The following is a 15,327-nucleotide window of genomic DNA, read 5'->3' as shown; positions in this document are numbered from 1 at the left end:
CATAGATGGCGCAGTAATGTCAACGTGGCCATTTTACATATTTTCTCAGTATCTGCAGCTATGAGCAAATCGTCCACGTACTGTACGAGAGTGGAACCTTTGGGCAAAACCATTGCGTCGAGCTGACTTTTCAGAGCTTGACTGTATATTGAGGGGCTTTCACAGTAGCCTTGAGGGGCGCGTTTAAAGCGGAAACTGCGACCACCTAAACTAAAGTGTTGGAAATGGGATCCCCGGCTGACCAGGGCTTTCGCCAAAGTCAGTCAGAGACCACCACTCCCAAGTCAGGGCAAGGGAGTTACACGCCAAGATAACCCCTACTCACCCTCTAGGTAACGTGGCGCGAGCAGCAAGGCTAAACTTGGAGGCGATGTAGGCTAAGTATTTGCGCACGCACCCCAGCAACAACAACCAAAGGCCCACCACAGAGGAAACTCCACACAAGGTTATATAAAAATAGCCTTTGTATTACACCAAAACACATTAGATAAAACACACACTTTACAATGTGCCAGAGGCACGGGCAGAATTTACAAGGGATATGTACAAGACAGGGCCACCTGGACCACTGTCAGGAATCAGAAGTAGCACTTTCAGAAATAGCACTTAGTACATAGAATATAGCACAAAATAGCACACAATCTAACAATAGAGCGCACAACCAGTAATCACTGGTAACCAGGACCTCACTAGCACCACCTGTACTAGGGAGAAAACCACCACCTATGTATTACAATACCTGTAGGGGTGTAAGAGGAAAACACATGATGCAATGCATAACATTCATTCAGAGGTGTAAAGGCACTTGACGCATAAACAATACATTCAGAGGTGCATAGAAAGTACAATTGCGCCAAACTCACGTAAGTCACCACCTGTGACTGTCCCTAGGCCCTCTGGCCTTGTTGGGGCTAGGACGCCCTGTGTCCAATGTCAGGGGGGGCCTAAACGGAGCAGTTGCCCACAAAGTGCTGGGCAACTGGTGCAACAATGTTTGAGCCTGCCAGGGCTCAAAAACAACAGTGGGGGCTCAAGAGCCTCTCTGGGCCCTTCACAACCACTTTGGCGCCTGGAGCCTCTCTCCGGGCCCTAAGAAATAAATGTGGCCCTCCAGAGCCTCACTGGGCTCTACACACGAAATGCTGCCTTGGTGGAGCCCCTCACGGGGGACTCAACTTTGCAAATGCCCCCTGAGCCTCTGGGGCTCGTGAAGCAGAAATGCCCAACTGGCCACTTCGTCAGAGTCCCACTCGGGTACAAACAATGCCCAGGGAGCCTTTCACTAGGCTCCACACCGCGAGCACGGGGGCGCGCTACTGGGGAGGGGGGCGGACACTGTGTCCCGGTGCCCCTCCCTCCCTCTCTGTGGCCACACTCACCGGCTGTTGGCTCTCTCTGGACTCCTCGTGCTGCAGGGGCTCTGTGAGGCAGCCGGGACGTCCTCTTTGCTGCGGGCTCCTCCTACTGCCTCCTGGCGGCACTCTGGGGCTCTCCCTCGGTCGGAGCTTGGCTCTCCTTCTTGCCGGGCCGCGGGCAGGGCTCTCTCACCCTCGAGAGCCTCGCCGAGGACAAGACGCCGGCAGTCAGCTTCCGGCTTCCTCCTCTGGTGCAGGAGCGCGGGGTGGGCTCCCGTCAGCTTCCTGTTGTCCCGCTCGTCCCGCCCCCGGCCTGCCTGACTTCCGGCCGGGCGGCGGCGGCGATATGGACGCAGAAAAATGCGGCAAGGAGCGGGGCAATGCCGGGTGGGCACCGGCTTTTACCAACACAGCGCTCTCAGCGCTAGGAGGACAGGAAAAGCGCTCCAGGCGCTATGGGGCTAAGGTAAAGCGCTCTCAGCGCTAGAAATCAGAGACAGCGCACCCAGCGCTATAAGGAAATCAATAAAGCACTTCCAAGCTCTCCAGCCAAAATAAAGCGCTGTTAGGCGCTAGAAGGAAAACGAAGCGCTCCCAGGCGCTAGGAACCTCAGAAAGCGCTCCCCAGCGCTAGCAATAGATAGTCCTTCAGCAAGGCAGGCGGGGCAAGGCTGGGCCCAGAGCCAGCACACTGGGTCTCCAGGCAGGGAGACACCCCAAGTGGCGGTCCTCTGGCCCAGCAGCAGCAACAGCCCCCTCAGGATCCTGGAAGAGAACAACTTCAGTGGGGACACAGCCCCATTTTTATACAGTGCATTCCTTTGTTCAAGGGTGCAGAGTGGGGGCGGAACCAGTCGCAGCTGGTTCTTGAGTACTCTGTTTACCTCAACCACCCTCTCTATTCACTGGCAGGGCTTGGGTCATTAGACACACCACAGGGGGGCGGAGCCAGCATTGTGTGGGGAAAACCCAGCCCATCCAGGACACAGGTACACTCCTCCCACACATCACTCATGCTAATCTCCCACTCACCACCGGGCAGACCCATCCAGACTTCCTGGAGCCTGGCATGCCAGCCAGCTCCAGCCAATCACACGCCAGCACCCTCACAGCACACGTACAGCCATGTCTAGAAATGGCGCTTCGCTACTAGACACATACATGCTGCATACACCATCTCGCAGCATTCACTCTCACGAGTTCACACATACCAGACTCAAGCCTGTACACCCCACGCATCAGGAACTACCAGGGACACATACATTCCCCATGCATTCCTATGGGCGGGCAGGCCTAGCTCAGCACATGCACTCAGAGTGCGCACGCACTTTCCACTGGGACACAGTGAAAGTGCGCACAATCCAAAAATCACCATCTCCAGGTCACCATTTCAAGCAAAAAGTCTAGGGGTGAACCTGCCCTAAGGGCCAAAGTCCAACATAAAGGAAAAAATATTCCTGCTTTCCTCAGCAATCGGGATACTGAAGAAAGCATTCTTCAGGTCAATCACCGAAAACCAGGATGCAGATGCTGGAATCATAGTCAATAATGTTGTGATGTCGGGGACAACTGGGAATTGCGGCACCACTATCTTATTTACTTCCCTAAGATCAATCACGAATCTATACACAGGTGGCTGAGAAGGGTCAGTTCGTTTTAAAACAGGCAGAACAGGACTATTGCAAACATTGCCTCGTGTTTCTTCAATTACGTCTTTTTCAATCAACTCGTAAACGATCGCTAGCAAAGCTTTTTCGCCCTCATTGGATATTCTGTATTGGGGAATTCGTGGCATTTTGACATTCGGTTTCAATGTTACAACATACGGTGGAATTTCTAAAAGACCTACATCATTCGGACCAGTAGCCCAAAGATTATCTGGAAGAAGTGTCAATTCTGCTGGAAGTGCATTTCTCGACAAATACATGGGAGAAACCACTTTCTTACCTAAAGTAAGTTGTACTCCTGAAGGAGAACAGTACAAAGTCGCATACAATCTTTTTAGCAAATCTAATCCTAGCAAATTTTCACCACAACCTGTTGTCAAAATAAGGGGTGCTTCGAATTCACAAGGACCAACAGAAAGAGATAAGGGGTCAGAAATCGGATTTCTAACCGGGGCGCCAGAAAAACCTACGGAAACGTTCATTTCGCCAGACAAAGGTGCGCCAGGGAGTTTGGAGTGCATAATAGAACTCTTTGTAGCACCAGTATCCAACAGAAAAGGTTCTGACACACCCGATGTAATCACCTCAACGTAAGGTCCACTCTGATCTACTGGAACTGAAACAACCCCCTCTCCTTGTCTAAGGCTGTCCTAGCAATCATTATTCTCCCACTGCTCATTTTCTGTGTAATACTCGTCAACGTAGTATTGAGCTGTCCTGTCAGATACGTTATTTTGCTGGTCAAACCTGTTCATAGAGTTTTGTGGTGGAAGGGGACGTGCGTCCTGAGGGGCGTTTCCACGCCCTCTACCTCTAGGCGCTTGCTGACTACCACGACCTCTTACACCAGAAAATCCATTTGTACGTTGTGGTAGGGCAGGACAGTCATATTTGTAATGACCCTCTTGTTTGCAGTATAAACACTGGTTGGGACCTACGCGGTTTTGATTGTAATCGAATCTCTGCAAGTTTCTCTGAGGCTGCTGAAAAGTGTTCTGATAGTGATTCGGACCATTATTATTTTTATTACCACCACCACGTGGAGGATAGGCTTGCTGTAGCAAAACCTTCGTTTTCAGTTCTCTAGTTTTCTTCTCTACTTTATCTTTCTCATCCTTGTCTCTATTCTCGTAGTACTGTGCGGTAGCTAATATCTGGGCTGAAGATGAGACTGCCCAAGAACTTTCCGAATCTTTCAATTTTCTACACAAGTCTGGAAGTAAATTGTGCACAAATTTATCGACAAACAATCTCTGACCACCTTCTGTGGTCATGTCTTGACCGCTGTGGTCAATGAATGTTTCTTCAAATCTGGTGAAGAAATCTGAAACAGTTTCTTCTTTCTTTTGCTTGCATGCAGATAACTTATCCCAATTTACGCGTATTGCAGGCATTATCGTTTTCATGTAATCTACTATTCTACCAGGTAGTTCCGCTATCAGAGGCTCAGGCTTGGCACCACCAACTTGTCGTGCGTCTGCAGCAGTAATATTAGCCCACGTGTCACCTAATTCCTGGTCATGATCTACATGACGAATTTTTCCCCATAAAGGCTGTGGAACAACGTTCCCGAATAACATATCGATATCGGCCAAATTCATTATACATGACCCAGCAGTTTGCGACAATTCTTTATAGTACCCTGCAGGATTTTTACGCAGATCTGGTAGTGTTTGTTTGAGTGATAAAACTTCAGCTTGCTTCCATGGAACATGTACCCATACTCGGTGAAAGTGGGGCAGGACAGGTGGGACAGCTGTCGCGTCACCCTCTCTCCATTGTGGGGGAACTTCTCTCATAGGGTATTGTCGTGCCTTTTTCCTACTAGATGCACTAGATTCCGATGGTGACCCAGAACTGCTTCCCTTACTTCGATATGATAATAGCATTTCAACTGCTTTTTCCACATCGGGACCTACAATCATACCCTGACTAAATTTAAACCTTATACGACACATCTCTTGTGGGAGGCAATCCTGATCATTGTCTTCTAAATCCTCGCAAAGAAAAACACACATCTGTTCGAACACATATCTCTGTGTCGCTGTTTCCCATTGATGGAAAACTTCCATGACAGACTGTAAATCATATTTTGCAGTGTCCATGACCCATTTCCGAGCTAAACTATTCAGGGAATCTCTCTCTTGATAATCAGGTAGTTGACTTCGCAACTGTTTTCTATTTATGTTAGGGGTCGTAGCAGGCGACCCGAAAAGGGGTAAAAGAAGATTAGTAACAGTGCTGGCCATTTTCTGCCGAAGGGAAGGTGAAACGGAAGGACAAACAGATGAAAAAACGGGATGAGATAAGGCGGGGGTAGAGATGGCAGAAGAGGTATGAGGAATAATAGATGTGGTACTAGGCAAAATCATAGAGGGGGCATTAGGAGATGTAGAAAGCACTGTAGGCAAAATCGTAGAAAACATAGATGAAACAGAAGTTGTCGGTGGGCCTGGAGGAGGCTGCACCGAAGAAGTAGGAGCCAGCTGAAGAACAGCTGGTGAGTGCTGTGGAAGAGCCGGAGGCGCAGTTTGTGCAACTAAAGGTTGCGGGGGTGCTGTAGCATTCTGCGCATAGGGGGGTGGCGAAGTTAATAATTGCGACATTAATTGGTCTTTTTCACGCTCTTTTGCTGTCCCTTGCTGAAGAGACGGCAAAACTGGATAACACTTATCTATTGCCATTTTACGTTGCCTGTGCAACTGCTCATTTATCTGCTCTTCCTCATTATCTTTAAACTGCACGGCAGCTTGCATTACTGAAAGTCCCCCTTCTCTCTTATTTTTCTTAGCTAATTTAATTTCTTTTTGTTTGGCTTCTTTGCGCCATATGCGGAAAGAGTCAAACATCGCCGGCCGGGCTTTCTTTTTGAAGAGTTTAACTTCAAGGTTGTCTAAGATTTCAGAATCAAAGCTACCATATTGGGGCCATTTTAAAACACCATCTTTCCTAGTGTATTTAATCCATACCTCGTTGTAAACGATGGGGCCTACCCCATGTTTAACATATAGATCGTAAGTCGGAGTTCCAACTGGAGGAACCGGACATGAGTCCTCCAATCGGGAGTCCCTATTATTACTACCAAGACAAAACCAATTCCCGAGTCTAAGACTAGGCATCCTCGCTCTCTAGTCTAGTTCCAAAACTTCAAAGGCTTTATCGATTACGATATTTCTCGTGAATACACGAGTCCTTCGGTTATGGTGCTTGCAAGAACCAATAAAAAACCTTTATGTATCTCCAAGATACCACAAAGTAAGTCCAACTAAGGACTGGGAGACGCTCCACTTATACTTAACTGAAAAATATCGATGGCTTCACCAGAAGACTCGTCTCAGCGTGTCGCTCTACCGAAAATTTCAAGGGTCCAACATCAGGGCGATAGCCAGGGCAGCAGTCCTTGTAGCCGTCGGGAAGCGGGGAACCTCGCAGTAAAGACCTTCGGACCACGTCGACATGCAGGGGTCGATGAGGTGGTGGGCCCTCCTCCGGAATTTTCACACGAAGCTCCTCACGATCTTCAGGCTGATTGGTACCACTGGAATCGCCCCAAACGCTGGGCGCCAAATGAGGTACTGAGTTTTTAAGAACCGGTACAGAACCGGTAACCCAGCGGTGCCAGGGGATCAACACACCAGAGACCTCGGGTTCTCCTGAGTCAGACCGACAGAAACTTCAGAGTCTTCCAGGTGAAGTCAAAGATTAGTTTATTGGCTGCAACCAAGGTGACAGGGTCCTAGAAGTACGATACAAGTATATTCAGGAGACTGCACACTTTCACAAAGTCAGGCTTCTCTTCTTATACCTAATATTCAGCCTTGAGCAATACATTCCTTGGATTCGTGGTATTTCATTTATGGTTACTGATTACAAAAGAAAAGCAGAGTCATGATGACATGTACATATTTCACGTAGTGCTGCCCATAACAAATCATCCGGCAAGACCCAACATTTCATCAGATATCGCTGGACCCCTAATAAAAGTGGTCACCTCCCCATCATAAAGCAAGTGAAGAAAAAGGAGTGGAGAAAGATGTGAGCGAGTTATGGCAGGTGTGCGCGCTGAAATGGTTTTATGGCTGGTTGGGCCTAGATGCTATCTTGCTCGGCCACTGGGAGGGAACTGACCTAACGAGCTCGGCCTGGGGCAATGGTTCTAACTTGTACTGGGGTCAGGGAGAAGTCGATTAAGGAGTATGTGTCCTTGTGGAATCAAATTCGACTGGATTAAGGCCTATGTAGAGGGCAACATGCAGCTGAGGGCTTTGAGAAGGTAAATGACGATTTCGAGGTGAAATCGTCACTCGAATATGCCGAAAATACATGTACTTGATGTACTCGTCATTCTCGGTCTTTTGATACCAAATTCGTCCTGTTTCGACGAAGTTTTTATTCTCGAGTCCGGTACTATTATATGAATCCAGATTTTTCAGAACCACACTCCCTGCGACAGGAAACCCTTTGTCCAGGCCCCCTTGGCTGAGTTTAGGTCAGCTTCAGGGGGTCAGACTTGTGTCTGTGGCAGAAGCATCCATTTTGTGGATCCAAGGTCCTTTTAGAAATTAACCGCATTTAAGTAAAGTAACATGTCTTACCCCTCTAGAGGGGTGGAATGCTATCCCCGTTGCCAGAACTGGCGAGGGGATAGTATTCCAAATCGTATGACACCTTACACGATATGTTTTGATAAAGCCAAACCAAAGTTGCTATATAACCGCGAGGATTATAATGCACTTAAGAGTATATGATATGGCATTATCCTGAAACAGCTTAGGGATTTGTTCCCGACGGCTGCAGACAGGCTCAGCTCATGCTAGAGCTCCATCTCACATTAAACCACGCACTCTGCCTCCAGGATTGATGAGGCCTTCCATAGGAGTGGCTCACAGGTTTATATGTGTCCAGATATAGGTTTAGATATAGGTATACTATATCTAAGCAAGGGGTGATTACACCACCTTACCCCAGCTGAGTGATCAGCCAGTTGTGTCAATTTAAGAACCAGCCAGGGGTGGCAAAAGATATGCTGCAGTCCCTGGTAGGCCTTGGTGGCACCTATGCCCTGAGCACCTATAGTGCATGGTTCAGGGGCTGACAAGGAGTCCATTTCCAATTGTGGTATGTACCTAGGGTACATGGAATCCATTTTACAGAGAGAGCAGATGGCCTGGGGCCCTGATTAGCAGGGAACCAGGTCAACTAGGTCAAAAACCAGCTAAACACAAGGCAAAAAATCTGGGGTAACCATAGTCAGGTAGCCACCTTCCTACAGCCATGCAACCCTGTCCTGGTTTCTAGCAATTTCCATAGATTACCCTGTGAGGGTGCTAAAGTTTAGCAAGTATGCAACTACGTCTCTCTTCTCCAAAATGGGAATGGGCCCAGTCTATTTGTCCTGGGAGTCACAGGCTCCAACACTCCCACCAGCTGACCTGGTTGGTCCTCAACCAGTGCTTGATAAGCGCCTCACTGGACGCTAGCTGCTTGTTTGCACTCTTCATGTACTCAGCCATGCATGAACGTAAGCCAAGTACATATCTTGCATGGCTTCTTTGAGAGGTCTTTCCCTCACTATACTCAATGGGCCCCTTACAGGATGGCCACACAGAATTTCAAAGGAGCTAACACCAACCCAATTCTGTGGAACCTCTCTGTAGGCAAACAAGAAACAAGGTAACAGGACATCCTATGTCCTTCTGAGTTTTTTCAGAGGTCCATTATTTTGCCATTCATGGTTTTGTTGAACCTTTCAATCAATCAATTTTTCTGGGGGTGAAGAGGGGTGGTGAACTTTTAACTCTCACCACATTTATTCCACATTGCTTTTAGGTATGGAGATGTGAAATGTGTTACTCTATCAGAGACCACCTCTTTAGGAAACCCTATCCTGCTAAAAATACCAAGTAAGAAGCAGTTGCAGTCCTGGGTGAAATCGCCTCTGGGTACCCATGGCATGGTCCACTACCATTAAACTAAACCTGTTCGCAGATGCAACAAAAGGGTCAAGAGGACCACCAATGAAAATCCTTACCCTCGCAAAAGGAGGCCCAACCACCGGAAGTAGAATGAAGGGAACCTTTAGTTGTCCCACTGTCCTGCCACTGGTTTGATAGATGACAGAGGAGTGAGAGAACTTTACTTTTTCAGACATTGGGGGCCAATAGAAATGGGCAACCAACCTGTCCCAGGTTTTGGTTTGTCCCAGATGTCCAGCAAGGGGAATGTCATAATACATGGTCAGAGTGAACCCTGTACGTCTGGGGGCCTCCATTCTCCTGGCTGCCCCTGGTTTGGGGTCCCTAGCCTCACTGTACAGAAGCCCATCTGCCCAGTAGACCCCCTACTCTTGGCTTGCAGTTTGCTGCCTAATGCCTTCAAGAGTAGGGCACAACTTTTGCCCTTTGCGTAGGTCCTCTCTGAAGGACACCCCTGCCCTCAGGAGATCTGCCAGGTCAGGATAAACTCCTTCCTCTGCAGTTCCCTCCTTAGGCACCGGGACGTCTCCCTCAAGAGAACTCTTCCCTTGGTTCAGTTACCTCTTTGAGGCTGCCTTAGCAGGCCTCCTGACCTTTCTGTTGCTTTTGGAGGCCTGTTCCATAATTTCAGGTTCCAAGTTCCCATGACTTCCCTGCCTTGCTGCTTGCACTCTTGACACACCCACTCAAGGCAGCTCTCCAACTCTGCCCATGGAGCAGCCTCAAGATCATTTTCCAGACATACTTCACTGGGATGGCAGGGGACAGAACCACCTTATTTGGGATGTAACCTCACCCCACTCTAAGCTTACCAAGGACATTGGATGCAACTTAGTCTTATTGTCAGCATTGGTCACTAACACCCAGTATCATTTGGTCTGGGGAAACCAGTCTAGCAGCCTTCGTAGTGACACTGGAACCTGTACCTCCTCCGATCCTCTACTTCACTCCCATTGATTCTAGACCCTTGTCTGCACTTCTCCATGCTTGGAGGTAAGACTGCTAGGGTTTCAATATTCACCCCACCAAGGGTAACTAAAGAAGCCTCAGTGTATCCTCTGCCCTCTCCAGAGTACACCTCTATCCCACTCCTATGCTCGTCAACCCTTTGGATTGTCCACCACTGGGGAACTTTTGTGGAGCATGCTGGATCTCCTTTCTTATGGTGCCAACTGGTGCTAGTTAAAGCATGTCCCAGATATCTTTGTAGGATCCCAATTCTTACCCCGTTACCCCTTATCCTTGGACTGGGAAGAGTCTTGGGGCCCACCCTCATGAGAAGAACTGTGGGGGTCTTTGGAGAACTCCTTTTTATTCTTGTTTTTGCTCACTTCCTGCCCCTGCTGGGACGCCTGAGCACCCTTCTCGTGGTCCCTCTCACATGGGCATCTTGGTCACCCTGGTTCTGACCCATTTGTGAGCTATCCTCCCCAGCTCTCTGGGTGAAGACTACTTAGAATCCAACGGATGCTGATGCAATTTCTCTGGGGTGCAATTATACAAAAAGTGTTCCTTCATAATCAAATTATATAGTACCTCATCATTATCCACCTCATTGACTTTTATCCAACATTCTAGTGCTTTGACTGGAGAGTCCACAAAGACCACCCATGCCAGTTTTTGACCTTTATGTGCGTCCCTAAACCTGTCCAAACCCTTCTATGACTTTCTCCTTCATATGCCTGTAGGACTCAATCACTTCCTCGTTAACAGTCATAAGTCCATCTCTGCCCTTCCCTAGGAATAACTCCCACAGTAGAGTGCCCCAGTGCTAGTGTGCTATCCTCATTTTGCAGGCCCTCTCAAAGGCTACAAACCATTTGTTGATGTGATCACCATCGATCATCTTTGGGACAATCCCTTTGGCGATCTTAGGGTCAGGTCTCCATCTTTTCCCCACTACTGTTGCTGCCATTTACAGACCTTAAGCCCCACATGATCCTTCTTTCCTCAAGGGCAGGTCTCCTTTCTTAAGTTCAGCTTTCTTTTCTCCAAGGAGAATAGGTCAAGCTCTTTCTCCAACGATCCGACCACCTTACCAGTAGGGGATCTACTAGAGTGACTTCTGTCACTTCCCACTGGTGGTGGTGGCGGCGGCGGTGGGGCTGGGAAAGGGTGGAGATGTTAGGTCTTCACCTTCTTCCCCATTATCAGTTTGGGCTAGGGCATTATTCTCACCCTCGTCAGGAGAATAGACCTCCCTCTAACTTCTCCTCTTCAAGGGAGCGTTTTCAAGTTACTCCTTTTTAGTAGTTTGCCTACAGGAAATAGGTCACTGATCTTCAGACCTGGAATGACTGACACGTTGAGATTCTGTGTAGCCTCCATTGTGCCTAACCTTTTAACTTAAAGTTGGGATCTTTTAAATAAATTGAAAAAAAACTTTTGTCCTAACTTACTGACTTTGTTACTTTACCTTTTGGAATGGGGGTAATAGGGACTACACAGGGGCCTGACATTCCAATTAAACTTTTTACAAAATCATTAAAAAAAATAGTTTTTGACACTAAAGGCAATAGAGAATCCCTCATGCAGAATTCACCTATAACCATGTGATACTGTGAAACACAAGTTCAGGATCCCACCGCTGTAACACCAATGTCAGACGGTGGAGTATTGTGTGGTGCGGCTGAGTTGACCTCACCACGTAATACTATCACGATACCTCAAAGATGGTCTTGGATTCACAATAATAAATCCTTAGCTCAGTCCGGGTGGAGTGGCAAAGAGGAACATGTGTTTAGCATTTGAGAGTTGATAAGTAATTGGCACAGCTCAAAAGATATCTGACATCAATTTATAAAGAAAGAACAGATTTTTATATAAATTTACACATCAAAATGAACAAAATTGGAGATACACACACATATATATATATATATTCACTGAAAAAACCATAGGTTAGAGACCATATATAGTTAGCTGGACATTTTATTGACATAAAACCAATGAAATTCCATATATAGTTAGTTGCACTAACTATATATCGCGCACCCGCAATCCACTGCTGATGATGTCACATATTACATCATTCATGACATGGTCAGTGACATCACTGATGACATCACTTATGACATCTCAAATGACATCACTGATGACATCACTGATGACATCTCAAATGACATCACTGATGACATCATGACACACCAATACCAGTTACTACATACGCACTCACTGATTCCTACGTCTACACACACATTCACTTATTCACCCATACAATCACTCATACATACAGTCACTCATTATTACAACACTATCATATGCACTCATACACCTATGCAGACACTCACACACTGCCACTCATCCATGGAGTTACTCACACACCTAGTCAGTCCTGTAAAGAATCATTCACACTTCCATTTCCTCATCTATACAGTTAAACACAGAACACCATACTTCAGTGACATCACTGATGACATCACTTATGACTTCTCAAATGACATCACTGATGACATCTCAAATGACATCACTGATGACATCATGACACACCAATACCAGTTACTACATACGCACTCACTGATTCCTACGTCTACACACACATTCACTCATTCACCCATACAATCACTCATACATACAGTCACTCATTATTACAACACTATCATATGCACTCATACACCTAGTCAGTCCTGTGAAGAATCAATCACACTTCGATTTCCTCATCTATACAGTTAAACACAGAACACCATACTTTTCACACATATACTAACACATACTTACTCTCTTATACAATCACTGATACAAGTACACATTGATATGCACAGAGTCACACACCTCCCAGCCAGCCACACACACACTCAGTCTTCCATACATCCACTCATTCTTCAATATGTAAAACATATTTAAACTTTACAAAAACACACAGACACTAGATGATGTCATCAGTGATGTCATTTGAGATGTCATCAGTGATGTCATTTGAGATGTCATCAGTGATGTCATCAGTGATGTCACTGACCATGTCATGAATGATGTAATATGTGACATCATCAGCAGTGGATTGCGGGTGCGCGATATATAGTTAGTGCAACTAACTATATATGGAATTTCATTGGTTTTATGTCAATAAAATGTCCAGCTAACTATATATGGTCTCTAACCTATGGTTTTTTCAGTGAATTGTCAAGGTTTTGTAAATGCAAATTCCTAACTATATATGGTCTATAACCTATGGTTTTTTCAGTGAATACATATATAAACATATATAGTCTGCATATCTATATAAATATAAATGCATGCATACATATACATATATGCATACATATGCATGTTATTTACATGAAAGTTTTAAAAACACTAATAAAAGCAAAGCTAAAAAGCCACCTCATTACAAACAGAATGGCTTTAACTTAAACGAGGGCGAGATCTATTGCATTTTCAATGCTTGTTTACTTTGGTTCTATCAAGAAGGCATTCAGATGTGTCACACATTTGCCATAAATTCTGAATGTTAGCACTCTAGTTGCTCATTAGATCACTGTAGTAAAGCTAGTGCTCACCAGGGAAGTCTGCTGCTAATCATGGTTTGCAGCCATTTTCCTGCATTTTTTATCCCGCAGACTTTCAGTCCGCATACCATTATCCCGCAAGGTCATTGACCTCGCATACCATTATCCCGCATTTTTTCAAAACGCATGTGCATTTATCGCGCATGCCTTTACAAAGAATTACGTTTTAAAGGCATGTATGGTAAATGCATTTGCGTTGTGAAAACCACGATGACGAGAGAGGTAAGTGGGTTTGTGTTAATTTTTTCGTGGGTTAGTGATTGTGTAGTGTAGTGTAGTGTTGTGTAGTGTAGTGTTGTGTTAGTGTAGTGTAGAGTAGAGTTGTGGTGGTTGTTTAGTGTAGGGTCATGCTGGGGGTAGTGTTTTAGGGTTTAGGGTTGTGTTGTAGTGCTTGCGTAGTGTAGGGTCATGCTGGGGGTAGTGTTTTAGGGTTTAGGGTAGTGTTGTAGTGTTTGCGTAGTGTAGGGTCATGCTGGGGGTAGTGTTTTAGGGTTTAGGGTTGTGTTGTAGTGTTTGCGTAGTGTAGGGTCATGCTGGGGCTAGTGTTTTAGGGTTTAGGGTAGTGTTGTGTTTGCGTAGTGTAGGGTCATGCTGGGCGTAGTGTTTTAGGGTTTAGGATAGTGTTGTAGTGTTTGCGTAGTGTAGGGTCATGCTGGGGGTAGTGTTTTAGGGTTTTGGGTAGTGTTGTAGTGTTTGCGTAGTGTAGGGTCATGCTGGGGTGTAGTATTTTAGGGTTTAGGGTAGTGTTGTAGTGTTTGCGTAGTGTAGGGTCATGCTGGGCGTAGTGTTTTAGGGTTTAGGATAGTGTTGTAGTGTTTGCGTAGTGTAGGGTCATGCTGGGGGTAGTGTTTTAGGGTTTTGGGTAGTGTTGTAGTGTTTGCGTAGTGTAGGGTCATGCTGGGGTGTAGTATTTTAGGGTTTAGGGTAGTGTTGTAGTGTTTGCGTAGTGTAGGGTCATGCTGGGGGTAGTGTTTTAGGGTTTTGGGTAGTGTTGTAGTGTTTGCGTAGTGTAGGATCATGCTGGGGGTAGTGTTTTAGTTTTTTGGGTAGTGTTGTAGTGTTTGCGTAGTGTAGGGTCATGCTGGGGTGTAGTGTTTTAGGGTTTTGGGTAGTGTTGTAGTGTTTGCGTAGTGTAGAGTCATGCTGGGGTGTAGTGTTTTAGGGTTTTGGGTAGTGTTGTAGTGTTTGCGTAGTGTAGGGTCATGCTGGGGGTAGTGTTTTAGGGTTTTGGGTAGTGTTGTAGTGTTTGCGTAGCTTAGGGTCATGCTGGGGGTAGTGTTTTAGGGTTTTGGTAAGTGTTGTAGTGTTTGCGTAGTGTAGGGTCATGCTGGGGGGTAGTGTTTTAGGGTTTTGGGTAGTGTTGTAGTGTTTGCGTAGTGTAGGGTCATGCTGGGGGTAGTGTTTTAGGGTTTAGGGTAGTGTTGTAGTGTTTGCGTAGTGTAGGGTCATGCTGGGGGTAGTGTTTTAGGGTTTAGGGTAGTGTTGTAGTGTTTGCGTAGTGTGGGTCATGCTGGGGGTAGTGTTTTAGGGTTTAGGGTAGTGTTGTAGTGTTTGCGCAGTGTAGGGTCATGCTGGGGGTAGTGTTTTAGGGTTTAGGGTAGTGTTGTAGTGTTTGCGTAGTGTAGGGTCATGCTGGGGGTAGTGTTTTAGGGTTTAGGGTAATGTTGTAGTGTTTGCGTAGTGTAGGGTCATGCTGGGGTGTAGTGTTTTAGGGTTTTGGGTAGTGTTGTAGTGTTTGCGTAGTGTAGGGTCATGCTGGGGGTAGTGTTTTAGGGTTTAGGGTAGTGTTGTAGTGTTTGCGTAGTGTAGGGTCATGCTGGGGTGT

This window comes from Lissotriton helveticus, chromosome 3_1 (genome assembly GCF_964261635.1).
Source record: "Lissotriton helveticus chromosome 3_1, aLisHel1.1, whole genome shotgun sequence".
Lineage (NCBI taxonomy): Eukaryota > Metazoa > Chordata > Amphibia > Caudata > Salamandridae > Lissotriton > Lissotriton helveticus.
The sequence above is the reverse complement of the archived record's forward strand: the minus strand, read 5'-3'. Positions refer to the sequence as shown.